Source organism: Neltuma alba, unplaced genomic scaffold (genome assembly GCF_004799145.2).
Source record: "Neltuma alba isolate B1F8T4 unplaced genomic scaffold, ASM479914v2 tig00004000_pilon, whole genome shotgun sequence".
Lineage (NCBI taxonomy): Eukaryota > Viridiplantae > Streptophyta > Magnoliopsida > Fabales > Fabaceae > Neltuma > Neltuma alba.
In genome coordinates, this window is record NW_021633516.1 from 36,663 (window position 1) to 51,760 (window position 15,098).

Sequence of the window (15,098 nt, forward strand, 5' to 3'; positions counted from 1 at the left end):
TATGAAGTATAATTATAATCTTTATTAAAAAAAAAGAAATATAATAGCTAATGCCTCTTATTTTGAAAAAATGTTACTCTGACTTTTTTTCATATAGAATGATAGACTAATCCCAGCGGGAGCATTAATTAATAATATTGTATTCTCAAGGCAGAGAAACGAAACTGAAAGAACGGATCGTGGAGTTGGACCGACCAAATCTCTTTACGTTATTCTTTAATTAATACATAATCGACAACAGACCGACCCATTCGCCTTTCTCCTCCTCATTTCAATAATTTTCAATGGAAAACAATAGTAAGAAATATTTAACTAATTTAATTAGATTAAAAAAATTAAATAAGATAGTTAATTATAAGAAATATGACATATTTTTTCTAAAACACCATAATCATCTTTCTTAATATGCTCCCTCCCTCTTCTACTTGATTTTAATTGAAGGAGTATCAATAAAAATAATTTTAAAAAATGGGTAAATATAAAAAATAATTTTTATATTTAAGCCCAAGATCAACTCAACAATTAAGTCTCCATTAAGGACCAGAGAAGTATTTTTCAATTTTGACTAAAAAAGAAAATCTAACTATAAATTCAATATCATTTATCACTTAAAATTCAATTTAGATATAATTAAATAAATTATTACTAATGCATTTTAATTTTAGTGTTGTTATTATGATACTTGAATCTAGATATACATACATTATCTTTATTTTATTTATCAAAAAAAAAGAATCTTTATATCATTTTACCCTTAGAAGTCAGAATGTAAATATCCAAGTACATGAAGGTTGAAATTAATTATAAATAAATAAATTCAGCTCACGAGGGCAAAGACGAATTTGATTACTCCAACCGATGCATGAGAAAAATGCAATAAAATTTTGAATAGAAGGAAACAGTGCATGTTTAGGCTGCTATTCGGTCGCATCGGAATCTCAACCTGAGCAGTTTCAGAGGATATTGTTTCCACCGAAATGGTGGCTCTGCATTGAGTCCATCGTTTCATTCCTTTTTTTAAAACCTTGAAAATTGAGAATATCAAAGTCAAAATGGGCAGAAAAAATTTAATAAATTCGCATTAAAATAATTTCCTATACACGAAAGAAGCACCGTTACTTGGATATTTTGATTAGGAGTATCAGTGTTTGACTAAGGATTATTTAGAATAGTTCATAAATTTTCTCAGATATAATTTACGGAATACGAAATAAACATGTGAGGAGAGTTTTGTCTTGACTTATATAAATTTACTTAAAAGTACTATTTGAACGGAGCTTTAAAAAAAACCATAAGATTATCCTGTCAAGTGGGGAGATTGCTTATTTGAAGAGATGAGATTATGAGAACATGAAGCGATGATGGTATTAGATTCATGGGATTAAGGATTAAGAAGCCAGACATAAAGATGGGGAGGGAACAAGTGGAGAGGAGGAAGGAAAGAATCTGAAAGAGATGTAGTTTCTTTAACAAACATGGAGGGACCAATTCTCTGCACTCTCTCTTACCAGATTCTCTTGTCTTCTTCTCCTTACTTTTCATACTCCCCATCTCTCCTTCTATCCACACTCTACAAAACGATTAAAAGAAACTTAATCCAATTAACCTCCAGACCGGAACATAGACACATCTTCTCTACGTAATTCTTCCCCGTTTTTACTTCCCTATTCAGTTCTCTACTTATCTTCAATTTTTAGGTAAATCACAAATTTATTTCATAAATTTTATCAAAATAAAATTAATATTTTTTTTTTACTCTAAACATCAGTGTGGCTTTCCACACACTTCATCTAAACCAGAGTAGACCCCCATCAGCGATCATCACACAGGTAGCCTTTCTAGTCTTAAAAGATTTTTTTTTACATATATTCAGAAAATTAAGAAATAAGCAATATAAAAAATAATGTCTAATGTCAATATAATTTTTAAAAAATAACAAAATAAAAAAATGTATAGTGAGTTCAAGTGGCATTATATTACCCGCCAAACCAAATGCATAAAATGCACAGGAAAATGTGTATATTTTGCGAGATAATCAATTCTGACAAATAAGCCAATAACAGTTTCAGAAGAAAAAGACTAAAGTTAAAGCCTCGAACGTGTCTGTCATGACTCATGAACACATCAGATGTGATGATAAAGTAAACGAATGTAATATTTTGTTGGGACCTAGATCCAGAGTAAGTCACATGTAATAAAGTTTGGTTCATCGATGCCGAGGAGCCAAAAAACCCCACCCAAAAAAAAGAAAAGAACTCAGCAAATTATGACAAGCTGCAAAACCAGATGGCACGAACCCACCATGTTACCACTTTTTCAGGAATATATGCATCTCCTCTTCCAAATATATTCAACTAATATTTTGCCCCTATCACTATTATCACAATCCTTACATATTCCTACACCGATCCACTATCCTTTTGCAGCATAAAAGACAGAAAAAGAATCCCTTATAGCGTCCAAAGCCAAAGCATGATTCAGTGTCTCCATCTCATACGTCCCATCCTTCTTCAGAACACTCACAGGAACATCCAAGCCATAAACTGATAGTATCTATCTATTATTATTGAAAACTATCATTCATGAGTCAATTATTAAAACAAACGCTGGAAATTCGTGTTACTAATCAAGAAGAGGAGGAAGCATGCAGTGTTGAAAGAGAAAATGCAGGGTGCCTTATCCAACCAACCAACCAACCAACCAAATAAGCATCAAGGAAGAATACAGAGGGCATGAGTATGGGTTTTACAGAACAAATGCAGCAACATTCATTAACAACATCAAACCAAAAGAACAACCTCATGGGACCTTCAATTTTAGTACAATCGAAGTACGCTTCTTGCAATGGAGTGTGCCTGGTTCGACCTGGTTTTCCCGGAGGACCCAACATTTCTCCACCCACCCCTACTCTCATGGGTGTCAAGTAGAATCTCCACAGCCCATTGTCTGCGTCGCTGGAAGAATACCTCGCACTCCTATTCCTTTCTAATACAAACTCATCTCTGTTATTATCTCTCCCCTTGTTCCCATGAAAACCGTTCTTCCTCATACTGCCACCAAATGATCCGTTCATGCTCTGACCATTTCTCCAGCTCACACTACTGTTGCTTCTCAGTATCTTGGGATTGAACCCATTTCTCGTTTCTCTGATTCTTTCGCTACCCAAATCATGCCAAGATTCTGAAACTGAAAATGAACGTTCAGTTCCATTGGTTCTACTATACCTATCTTCTTCCTCATCTTTGTTTCCGCCCCGCCGGTTTATTAAGCCCCATATGTTCCACCCCTTGCTCCACCGGCGTGACTTCTTCGCGGATCCTTTCTGGTCACCACCTCCTATGACAGACGCGGTGTCTCCAAAACCCAGTTCAAATGTCTGATCTAAGCAGTCATCTCTAAGAGAATTCGAGTTGGAGTCCCTTAAAATTCTATCCGGGAGGGCCATCTTCGGGTGGGTGTATTCTGCGGTGGCCGGAGTCACCTTAGCATTTGAAGCTGACTTCAACTCGTCCATCTCAGCCACTACTGCTGCCGCAGTTTTTCTAACGGAATTGGACCTGTCAAGGCTCTTTCTCCTGCGAGATGATGAATCGGAGTAGTATTCTCGGGTCTGCATTGTGCCTCCGGGGATTGTCTCGTCCTCGTTGATCGCATTCATAGGCTCTTCGACTGGGATTTGAGTGTCAGACCTTAGAACGTGAACCGGAGCATCTTCCACCACAGAGAGCATTGGGGGCATCCTCGGAACCGTTCTTCCCGTCAGGTAGCCGTCCCAGGAAGCACGAGGCTCGTCAAAAGAGTATCGAGGATCATCGAACGATATCCGACCGGCGTCGAGCGACATCCGACCAATATCGAGCGAGAACCTCGGATCGGTGTCGCAGGACCTCCGTCCAAACCCGTAATCAGCGATCTCTGACTGGGTCTCCCGGAACTGCTTTCCGATTGGCTTTTCCACCGGCAATGTGGCAGACCCACCACCGCCTCTATGCTTCTTCACCTTCTGCTTGTGCCTCCATTTCTGCAATTTTTTGCTGAATACTGAAGCAGCAGACCAGAAACTACCTGCAATTTCTTTGAAATGTCTCCCTCCGGAAGTCTTTTTAGCTTGTGAATCGAGATCTATATGGTCCTTCATGGTTTTCACCTCTTCCTCTGGCTCCTCTTCCTCAACTATTTCTTGAACTCTGTTCTCAATCACATTCCCCAAATTGGGTTCCTCCAAAACCCTAATCTCGTCCTCTTCCTCGTCCTCCTCTTCGTCCTCTTCCTCCTCAACGTTCTCTTCCTTGATTTCGTCCTCTTCTTCTTCTTTGGACTCTAGAACTGGACCCTGAACACTGGAAGATGCTAAGTTCTTAGTTTCCGCTTCCGCCTCACCACTTCCGGAACCAATTCTAGAACCTTCCTTCTTAAAAGGGTTCCGCTCGTTGTCCTGATGGAAGAGATTCCAGAGAGTGCTACGAACCCTAACGTCACAAGACTTCCTTTGAGGCTCAAAAACCCCAGAGAAGCCCTCGTTTTTCGAAGCAGAGAACGACTTGGTGCGACGAAGCTCAGGTAAGAATGACGATGAACTAGGAGGCCTGTTGCTGCGGCCGCCTGCGCCGGAGACGGAGGAGGGCTTGAAAATGGCTTTAAGTGCGGCGGCAGCGGTGGAGGAAATGGGGGGCTTGCGGGCAGTGGAAGAAGAAGAAGCAGAGGTGTTGGGATCGAGTACGGCTAGGCGTTCGCAGAGGCATATGGGACAGAATCCAGTGAAGTTCTCCTCTGGGTGACGGTCACAGGAGGTGGAAGGCCGGGGAGGCTGCAATGGAGGCTGCGGGGGCAACAATGGCGGTGGTGCTGCGACTACTGGCGGAGGAGGTGGTGTGGGATCGGTGGGGGGATTCATAACCGAAAATGGTGTGGGAGTGTGAGGATTTGAACTCTGATCATGTTAGGGGAAGAAGCTTGGAAGTGAAGGAGAGAAATGAATGAGACTTGAGTGCTTGGGTGCCTGTCTTTTTCTGTGTGTGTCTACGACAGGGAAAGAGCGAGAGAGAGGAATAGCGCGCTGTTTGGTTCCAACGGACAGCGAGAAAGTTGAGAGAAAATTCTGAAGGGAAATAATACTAACTGGGAAAATATAAGAAAAAGTTTTCATGCGAGGGTATAATCGGCAATTTATCCGGAGTCACGCGGCGTAACGGATATGAAGGGGAAAATGTATATACTTCTTACATGCACCGCTGAAGTTAATGCGTCTGAAATTTAACTGTTTCTGAATTATCCGCTATCCTGAAAATTATTTTTTTTCCTAATTATTTAATTTTATTTATAATCTATAAATAAAATTTTAATAAGACAAAAGGCAGGAGTAAATAGAACAGAGTGGAAGTGTGTGTTGCTAGGTCCCATGCGTCCCGTTGCTTGGTCTGCCTTGAAATATTTGTTTCTCTTTGGGCTCAGAGTTGTCACTATTTACCGAAATAACACTGATGTTATCGTTCTCTGATTTGATAGTCTCTTCCTCAGACTCATACGTATGGTGTCGTACTTCATATTCTGTGTTTTATTTTTGGCAACAACTTTCTCCCCAAATATGTTTACACCCTGGGATAACCAAAAGTCATGAGGATTAGCGTATATCTGTGATTTTATACTCTGATTATACTACCTCCTGTGATAAATATAAAAGTTAGTTTAATTTTTAATTTAATTCTAAATATAAGATCCTAATTTATTTTATTTTTTATATTGATTTATTTATTTTTCAAAATAACCCTTGTAATAGTTACATATGTTAAAGATTTCATCAAATGGTAGTTCTAATTAATATACATAATTAGTAAAAGTATTCTAAGAAAGACAATACATATTTATTACAGATAACTAATTTAACAAACTTACTTAATATACTACATCCGGTCCTTAATATAAGAGCTTGTTTGATTTTTATTTTAGTCATAAATATAAAACAACAATTCACTTTGTCTCTCATATTTATCTATTTTTTCATAATATAATTCTTGTAACAATAGTAGTTCTATCTAATACACTTGATTAGCAGTGTTATTTTAAAAAAGACAATACATATTTATTACAAATAACTAACTAATTTTTTTAATTTATTTAAATTAGTCAACTAACTCTTATATTAAGAATCAGAGGTAGTATTCAAATCAATTAACTAGCCTTTATATTCAATATGCCTATTTCTTATTCTGTATTAAATTGCTGCTGTTATAGCCTCGGTTTCTGTTTTCTAAACTAAAATGAATATTATTTCCATGAGACTAGATAACACAGTTCATAAATCGTGTGTATGGGAATTTCCGAATTTGTAAAGCAGGAGATTTTTATCAATTTAAAAAATAGACATTAATCATCTGAAATTACAAGTAGAAAATGGTTACAAATAGACATTAATTTTATTTATTTGAGAATTTTTCTGTCATGGATGAATGAGGGTTTTAATTGATTTTGTGAAGTGTGAGATGGAGATGGTTCCAAATTTGAAAGATTCTCTTGTTTGTGTGTGAGAGAGAGAGGGGTAAATCACGCCATCACAAAGTGGAAGGGACTTCCTTCTCACATTTCGCTTTCTTACTTTTTCTTTTTCTTTTGTCTGTCCTTTACTTTTCTTTTTCTTTTATTTTTTTATTTCTTCTATCTTTTTTGGGTTTGCTTTTCTCCACAATCTCAGTTCCCCTTTTTTGTTTTCCAGCCTTCCTTTTTCCTCTTCATTTCCTTCCCTATTCCTTCTACCAAACACTATTTACCCCTTCATTGTCAATCACTCACTCGCCACCCCCATACATTTCACATAACTTTCTGCTTTCTCTTTTGTTTATTTAATATCAAAATTAAGAGCAATTAATTAAGCTTATAATAAAATCCAATCTTTCCTTGTAATGAAAAGCTTTCTCTTACAATGGATTAGCACCGTCCAATATCTCGATTCCACATTTGTGCTAATCCACACCATAATTGGCCAGGTTTAACATCTAAAAAAATAAGCATTAACATAAGATCATGGGAATGTTTAGATAGAAATCGAATTATGAATTAATAAACAATTTTATGGTTTACAAAAATAAGTATATAAAAAAATTTTTGTCTCAACTTGTATAAGAACACTTTTTAAAAGTAAACAAACACCTCCATATTTTCTTTTGCTTTTTTTAAAAAAATCATATGCATATTTAGACTAATCAACTCTTATGCTTCTAATTAACAGTTAGATAACTAATATACAAATACAATAATAAGTATTATCTTATTATGTGAGTTGGCTACATGAATCACACAATGTTATTGTATTATATTAACAACCAAATTTTTAGATACTTTTCTGGTCCTATTTACAGAGTAGAGAGAGAAAGTTTTTTTTTTGTTTTTTTTAAAACTTCATTAAATTTTCAGCTTGAATATATTATTTTGTCCTTTATTTATTATAGTGTAAGTAGTTGTCCCTTTTAAAAGGTGTATATATTAAATATGGGTAGAGTTGAAAAATTATTATATTTTAATGGAGAGTTAATGTATTTTAAAGTTTTTTTTAATCTATATGAAATATGTTGGCAATGGCGTATAAATATGACCAGAGGAATAGATTGTTAATAAAAAAAATATTGTTCAATGACTTCATTAAATATTCTCTTCGGTCTTCTCTTGTCGCTTTTCAGAGGGCCCCATATTGTTTAGTCCACCGTCCTCATTGACGCCTCCACAAGCCTTCTTTGTATATGCCCAAACTATCACAAATGCTTTTTACCATTTTCTCTTTAACAAGTGCCATACCAATTCTTCCTATAATATGATTATTTTAAAATTTAGTAAAATTTGTTATTTGTAGTATATGCCTGTTAATTTTTTTTAATATCTCTTTAATTATAACCACATTAATGAAAACTTTTTTAATATATGTAATTAAAAGGAATGATTGAGTAAAAACTCCCAAATTTGAAAGACAAAGTGTGCAAATTAAAATTTTATATTTAAGACCAAAATAAATTTTTAAACTAACTTAGATATTTAGAATAGGGAGAACCGGAGAAGTATTAAAAAAAAAAAAGAAAGCCAGTGGGTTGTAAATAGTGGTAAAATTCAGTAGTTACAACTTTATCTAAAATTTTGTACTTTATTTTTTTGCTTTAGCTTTTAAAATACTTATTTGTTTGGTGACTGTAATTATACTACACATCATGTATTCTTTTTAAAGTCCCAATCAATGTAGGATTAGGAGGGGAAACATTGTTAATGTAAAGTCAATCTTGTCTTGTTTTTCTTAATTTGGTTCAGTGTATGTGCGTCAACTCAGAGATCATCCATAAAATGTTTTTTTTGACCAGCGATTATCCATGAAATGTTACAATCTTAGTGTTTGACAAAATAAAAGAATAATTGGAAAGATGTGTTTGGGGTTTGTCTTCTTACGGTCTTAGACTTCGTTGGATGATCTGAATCCCATCACTCTCATATCCAAATCAAACTTGACGTGACATTTGCGTGTTCTCCATTTCTGTTGTATTCTATATAACTCTAACCAACAGATCATCTTTTAATACAGAGTTAACAACTGAAATGGATATTGAGTCCAAAAAAAAAAACAACTGAAATGGATAAATAATTTATTTATTTTTAAAAAATTAATTTATAATTATTTGGGAAAAAAGCAGAAAAATAACACTTGAACTTCATAATCTCTAAATAGTTTGCTGAATTTGAGAAATCCCACCAAATTGGGATTATTATGTTAAAAGAAAAGATCAAATTACCTTTCATTTTAAATATTGTTTTTAAAATATCACAGCCCTCACTGGTCGACAGGTTGCCGGAGCTCTAGCGGCGGCAGTCATCGGAGCTCCGATGACCAACAACAGTTGGTCACTGGAGCTCCGTCAGTCAAAAAAATTGTTTTTGAAAATTTTTACAACTTTAGTATAACGGTTAACAACTTTTGTAATGTTATTAACAATTTCATTATAACAGTTAACAACATATTTTTTGGAAAATTCAACAAGCTCTGGCGGCCGGAAACATTTTTTTTTTTAAATTTTTACAATTTCAATATAACCGTTAACAACTTTTGTAACGCTATTAACAACTTTAATATATCAATTAACAACAGGTTTTTTGGAAAATTCAACAATTGGTCACCGGAGCTCCGGCAGAGGAAAACAATTTTTTTGAAAATTTTTACAACTTCAGTATAGTGGTTAACAACAGGTTTTTGAGTTTGTTAACGACATTACTAAAGTTATAAAAATGCTATTTTTTGAATTTTTTGAAAAATCTGTTGTTAACTATTATATGGAAATTGTTAATAGAGTTACAAAGGTTATACTGAAGTTGTAAAAAAATTTTTTTAAAAAATGTAATTGTTAAAGTTATAAAAACACCATTTTTTTTGAATTTTTAAGAAAACTTATTGTTAAATGCTATATCAAAGCTGTTAATAGAGTTACGGAACTTGGTAATGACATTACTGAAGTTGTAAAAATGCTACTTTTTAAATTTTTCAGAAAACTTGATGTTAACAGCTATACTAAAGTTATTAATAACATTACAAAAGTTGTTAACTGTAAAATGCCATTTTTTTTAATTTTTAAGAAAACATGTTGTTAAATGCTACACCAAAGTTGTTAATAAAGTTACGAAACTTGTTAACGGCATTATTGAAGTTGTTAAATTGTTACCTTTTGAATTTCTCAAAAAACCTGTTGTTAATAGTATTACAAAAATTGTTAACCGTTATACTAACGTTGTAAAAAAAATTTTAAAAATTGTTACCGGCTATCGGAGCTCCGGCAACCCATTGTTAAATTTTCTAAAAAACCTGTTATTAACTGTTAAACTGAAGTTGTTAATAGCATCACAAAAGTTGTTAACTGTTACACTGAAATTGTAAAAATTAAAAAAAAAAATTTCCGGTCACCAGAACTTGTTGAATTTCTTAGAAAACCTGTTGTTAACTGTTATACTGAAGTTATTAATAGCATTATAAAAGTTGTTAACCGTTATGATAAAGTTGTAAAAATTTTTAAAAATTTTTTTTCGACCAACGAAGCTCTGGTGACCAATTATCGGCCTATCACCGGAGCTCCGCTGACTGTCACAGTCGGAGCTCTAGTGACCGGCCGGCCAATGAGGGCTGTGATATTTTAAAAACAATATTTAAAATAAAGGGTAATTTGGTCTTTTTTTAACATGATAATCCCAACTTGAGACTAAATTGGGATTTCTCAAATTCAACAGACCATTTTGGGATTATAAAGTTCAAGTATCATTTTTCTGTTTTTTCCCTAATTATTTTGTTTCAATTGAAGTTTTTAGGTTTAAATATTTTTTAGATATCTCTTACTCATGAATCAGTTTTTAGATTAGATCTAAAACTTAATGTAGTATTAGGGTCTTAGTTGTGAGGAGGAGCAACGTGATACTTATCATTCATCCCACTGTTCTTTATTCTCCTGCAACCAAGACTCTGATAATGACTTTTAGTATTCTAACATTAAGCAACAATACGTCTCTATTTAATTTGCTTAGAGTAGTGGTTTTTCTTAGTGGCTCAAAAGTGTTTTTGTGTTAAAAATTTATGGTAAATGCAAAAACTACGCGTGCACGTGGAAAATAACCCAAGTCAATAGAAATTACTCCTCCGGTCCTTATTATAAGACCCAATTTGACTTTTTATTTGGTCCTAATTATAAGACCCAATCCATTTTGTCTCTTATATTTATATATTTTTTTCCAAGATAATCCTTCTAATAATGATAGTTTTAGCCAATATATTTAATTAGCAAGGATATTTTAAGAATGACAACACTTATTTATTATAAATAACCAACTTAACTTACTTCCTTAATCTCCTCAAATAAGTCAATTGGGTCTTATAATTAGGAGCGGAGGAGTATAATTTTTTAAAATATTCTTCAGGAAAAGCCATTAGGCACTGAGAAGTGAGAACCCGACAAATAAACACAAACAAGGCGTGCGATTTTTTTAATGACGTGGAAAGGTTTGGATTTGTACTATTATAGCATGCAAACGAAGACCATAGGAGATTAATATAATTAAATTAAGCAGGAAGATAGCACTTAAGACTTGGAAGGATTATTTTTTTAATCCTATTTATTTATTTATTAAATTTGTTCTCTAGTGAGGAAATCTTTAGTCAGATTGGTTCTGTCTCTCTTCCAAACTTCTATGCGGTGGAAACGAGCTTTTCCTTGTTTTTTTTTCCAAATAAGCAAAGACATATTTTAATTGAGAATAATTCTATTCAGATTATTATCTAATTATCTAATACTAAATATAAGTACATAAATAAGGATTTAAATCTTAATTTATTACACTGTGAGAAATTAATTTCTTTTGTTAACCTAGCACGTGTTGATAACGAGTCTGCTTTTTTATTCTTTACATTTTTCTTCTTTTTAATTAAAATGGGAAAAAGCCCTAAATTCTTAATGTTTAGATACTAAAAACCTTATCTCCATATATATCATATAAATATTTTTTTGGGCAAAGCAAAAGATTTAACAATTAGGTAATTTGTTTTAGCCTTAAAGTAAGATAACAACAATGAAATTAGCATGTCTGTATATAAAAAAGAATCACCAACAAAAATTGAATATCTAACACATTTTGCTGATGCAACTTGATGTTTATAAAGTTATTTATTATGTCAAAAAAGAAGAATAACTATTTAATTACCATTAGATTTTTAATTACCAGTTCATTGAGTTGACACCTTTCACAAATGTTTAAATCAAGAATAATTAAGAGATTAAAAGGCTGCTTAATCATAGCCTCATGGGGTTTGTGTTTCTTTTGAATTTGACTATAAAATCATCTTACCTGGGTTAAAACCATATCCTCTCAAAAGAAGATAATTATTGCGACCATATCTGAAATTATATTTTAACAATTATATATTTAATCATGTATTTTAAGTTAAAAGACATTAAATCATAAAATTACATACGTTTATCATTTTTTAATGTTTTTACTTTTTATTAATATTATTTATTATTACTCTTATGAGTGCAAAGAATCCCAACTGGACAACATGTGGGATTTTGATGCCTGCCTTTTGTGGATGAATCATAATTATATCAATTTTGGAATGATGATATATATATGTATGTATATATAAGGTAAATGTTGATATATGATACTTCCTCCGTTCATAATTTAGAAACTAGATAAATAGCTTATAAATTTTAAAAATTAGTGAAACTATATATTTGTTAAAAAAAATATGCTGGTTTTTCATAAATACTCCTTCTAATTATTCACATACAAAATTATCCGGAAACTTTCCCCATATATATACACTCCTCTAGTCTTATTTATACGGCAAAAAGAAGATATTTTTTGGTTCTATTTATAAGGTATTGAAATTTTTTTAATGTAAATATACAATTTTACCCTTCATTTATTATTGTGTTGACTTTGTTTAGATAAGGAGTATAATGTATATTAAATAGGGATAAAGTTGAAAAGTTGTTGATTTTTAAATGAGAGTTAATAAAGTTTAATATTTTTCCTGGTCTGTATAAAACATGTTAAAAATGACTTATAAATAGGACATGAGGAGTAATTAACATGAATAGTTATTAATTATGAATAAACCTTTCAATTAATTCCTATATTTATTATGAGACAACAGTAATTATTAATTATGAACAGAATAACGTTGGCAAAATAAAATTGTGAACAAAATAGCACTAGTGGAAATATGCAGAGAGAGACATGCGCATTCCCATAAGATTCCACTAATCTTTGTGGAAGCTATTATTGTCAACAATAATTGTTGTCCAAATATACGTTTGGATCATTATTGTCCATAATCACACTTGCCCTTTCCCCCAAAAAGTGGCGATTCTTTAGTGTCTGTTTGTTGTGCGGAAAATGGAGGGAGAGGAAGAGGGAAAAGTTTTAACATGTAGGATTATAAAATTTTAATAAAAATATATAAAATAAAAAAGTGAGAAAAATCAATTAGAAAATTTTAACACCATTTTTTAAATTTTTTAAATCAGCTCATTAAAATTTTTTCCTATCATTTCCTTAATTTTTCTTCATACCAAACAGACTTTTAGTTTCACGTTTTCTAATTAATAATTCCCTCTCAGTATTTTCTAACACAGTAGAATGGAAAAAAAGAAGAAGAAGAAATTAATCCTCCCGAGACGATGCAATTATTAATTCATTCATAATCTGATATATGGATATGATCATATGAATAATGGTACTATAACTCAGGAGGAATCTTATGCAACCCCCCACAGAAAAAAACTATAAAAAGAATAGAATGTAAATAAGGAGTATTATATCCTCCGGTACTTAATATAAGACCTATTTAACTAATTTGATTAGATTAAAAATGTTAGGTAAGTTAGTTAATTATAAGAAATATGACACTTTTTTTCTAAAATACCATAATTATTTTTCTTAATATCCTCTTTTCCTCTTCTACTTGATTATGGTTGAGGGAGTATCCATAGGAATAATTTAGAAAAAAATGATAAATATAAGAAATAGATCTTATATTTATGACCAAAATCAACTCAACAATTAGGTCATATATTAAGGATTGGAAGAGTATATAACAAGAATATTTTATCGAAAATTAATGATCACATTCTTATTCTTAATAAATATAAACAGTAGTAATATATAATTATGCCAATATTAAATTATTATTCTATTTATAAAAATATTTAATAAATGTGGCAAAAGATATTTTGGGTTTTATAGTATCACCGCTTTATTAATTCATTATTATTTATTTTAACTATTATATAACATCACTAAAATAAAATAAAATATGTTTTCAGGCACTACAATGATAATATGATAATTTTCTATAGTATTAAACTAAAGATGACCTTAAGATTTTCCAAACTTGAATATTTATCAATCGTTTATTAAAATTTTTACACCATTATTAATAATTAATACCAGAACATACTAAAATGTGTAAGTGAAAGAGGATTAAGAAAAAAAAACAAGAATAATGATTTGCAAAAGAAAAATTGGTAGGAGAAGACAATCCAATGGAAAGAAAAATGGCCCCACAAAGTAGGGGCACATATAAATCAGAGGCTTTATTTTAATTTTTAGGGACCTAAAAAAATCCAAAGATGAGAATGATATGCCCAACACTTTACATTTTTAAAGTTCAAACAAAGCCTCCACATTGGACCCAAAATGTCTCCTCCCATAACCTTATTTCACATTTTGTTCCCTCTTGATGGGACGCGTTATTTTGGCACCATTTGCTTCTTAATTAATCATTAATTAATATTAAAAAATTTAATCACAATTAATCAAATGCCTTTTTTTTTTTTTTCCTTTCCTCATCATTCTTTTACCATTCCCTGTCTTCAAATGCATGTGTAACATAATTGAGAATAAAATCCCCTTTTTGGCCGCTAATCACGCCACATGGCATCCTATCTAAATAATAATGAATCAAAGCACCTCCATTTTGAGCATAATTAATTCAATTTCATATTATTATCTTAAACTAAATGTACCCTTATATTAGTTTATTGCACCTTTTTTATTTTGATTTAATGGAGAATAACAATATCAGAAATACAAACAACAAAAGTTTCATAACTTTTTGGATCATGGATCAATACTTAAGAATTTAGTTTTATCAGCAAGATAACATATAGACAACAAGCCGTTAATCAACAGATAAATCCAGACTTTATTCATCATGCGCAAATGAGGGATAATTAATTGGATATTTGCTAGAAATTTAAAACAATATGTTCTTTTTATATATCATATCATCAATCAACGCATTCTAGATTCTACTTATAAAGCATTTAGAACATAGTATTCATTTGGTTCTATTTATAAGTTACTTTTAGCATATTTCACATATATCAAACAAAACCTTAAATTTCATTAACTCTTATTTAAAATTCAATAATTTTTTTAACTTTATCCCTATTTAATATACGTTATACATTATTTAAACAAAGTCAACACAATAATAAATGAAGAGTAAAATTGTATATCCATACAAAAAAATTTATTTCAGTGTCTTATAAATAGGACCAAAAAAATATTTTTTTCTCTGCCTTATA

At 31.7% G+C, this 15,098-nt stretch overlaps 1 pseudogene; it reads right to left on the reverse strand.

The window, feature by feature from the left end:
* Window positions 1-2,652: 2,652 nt before the first annotated feature.
* Window positions 2,653-5,045, reverse strand: LOC114743359 (protein OCTOPUS-like; annotated as a pseudogene).
* Window positions 5,046-15,098: the final 10,053 nt, after the last annotated feature.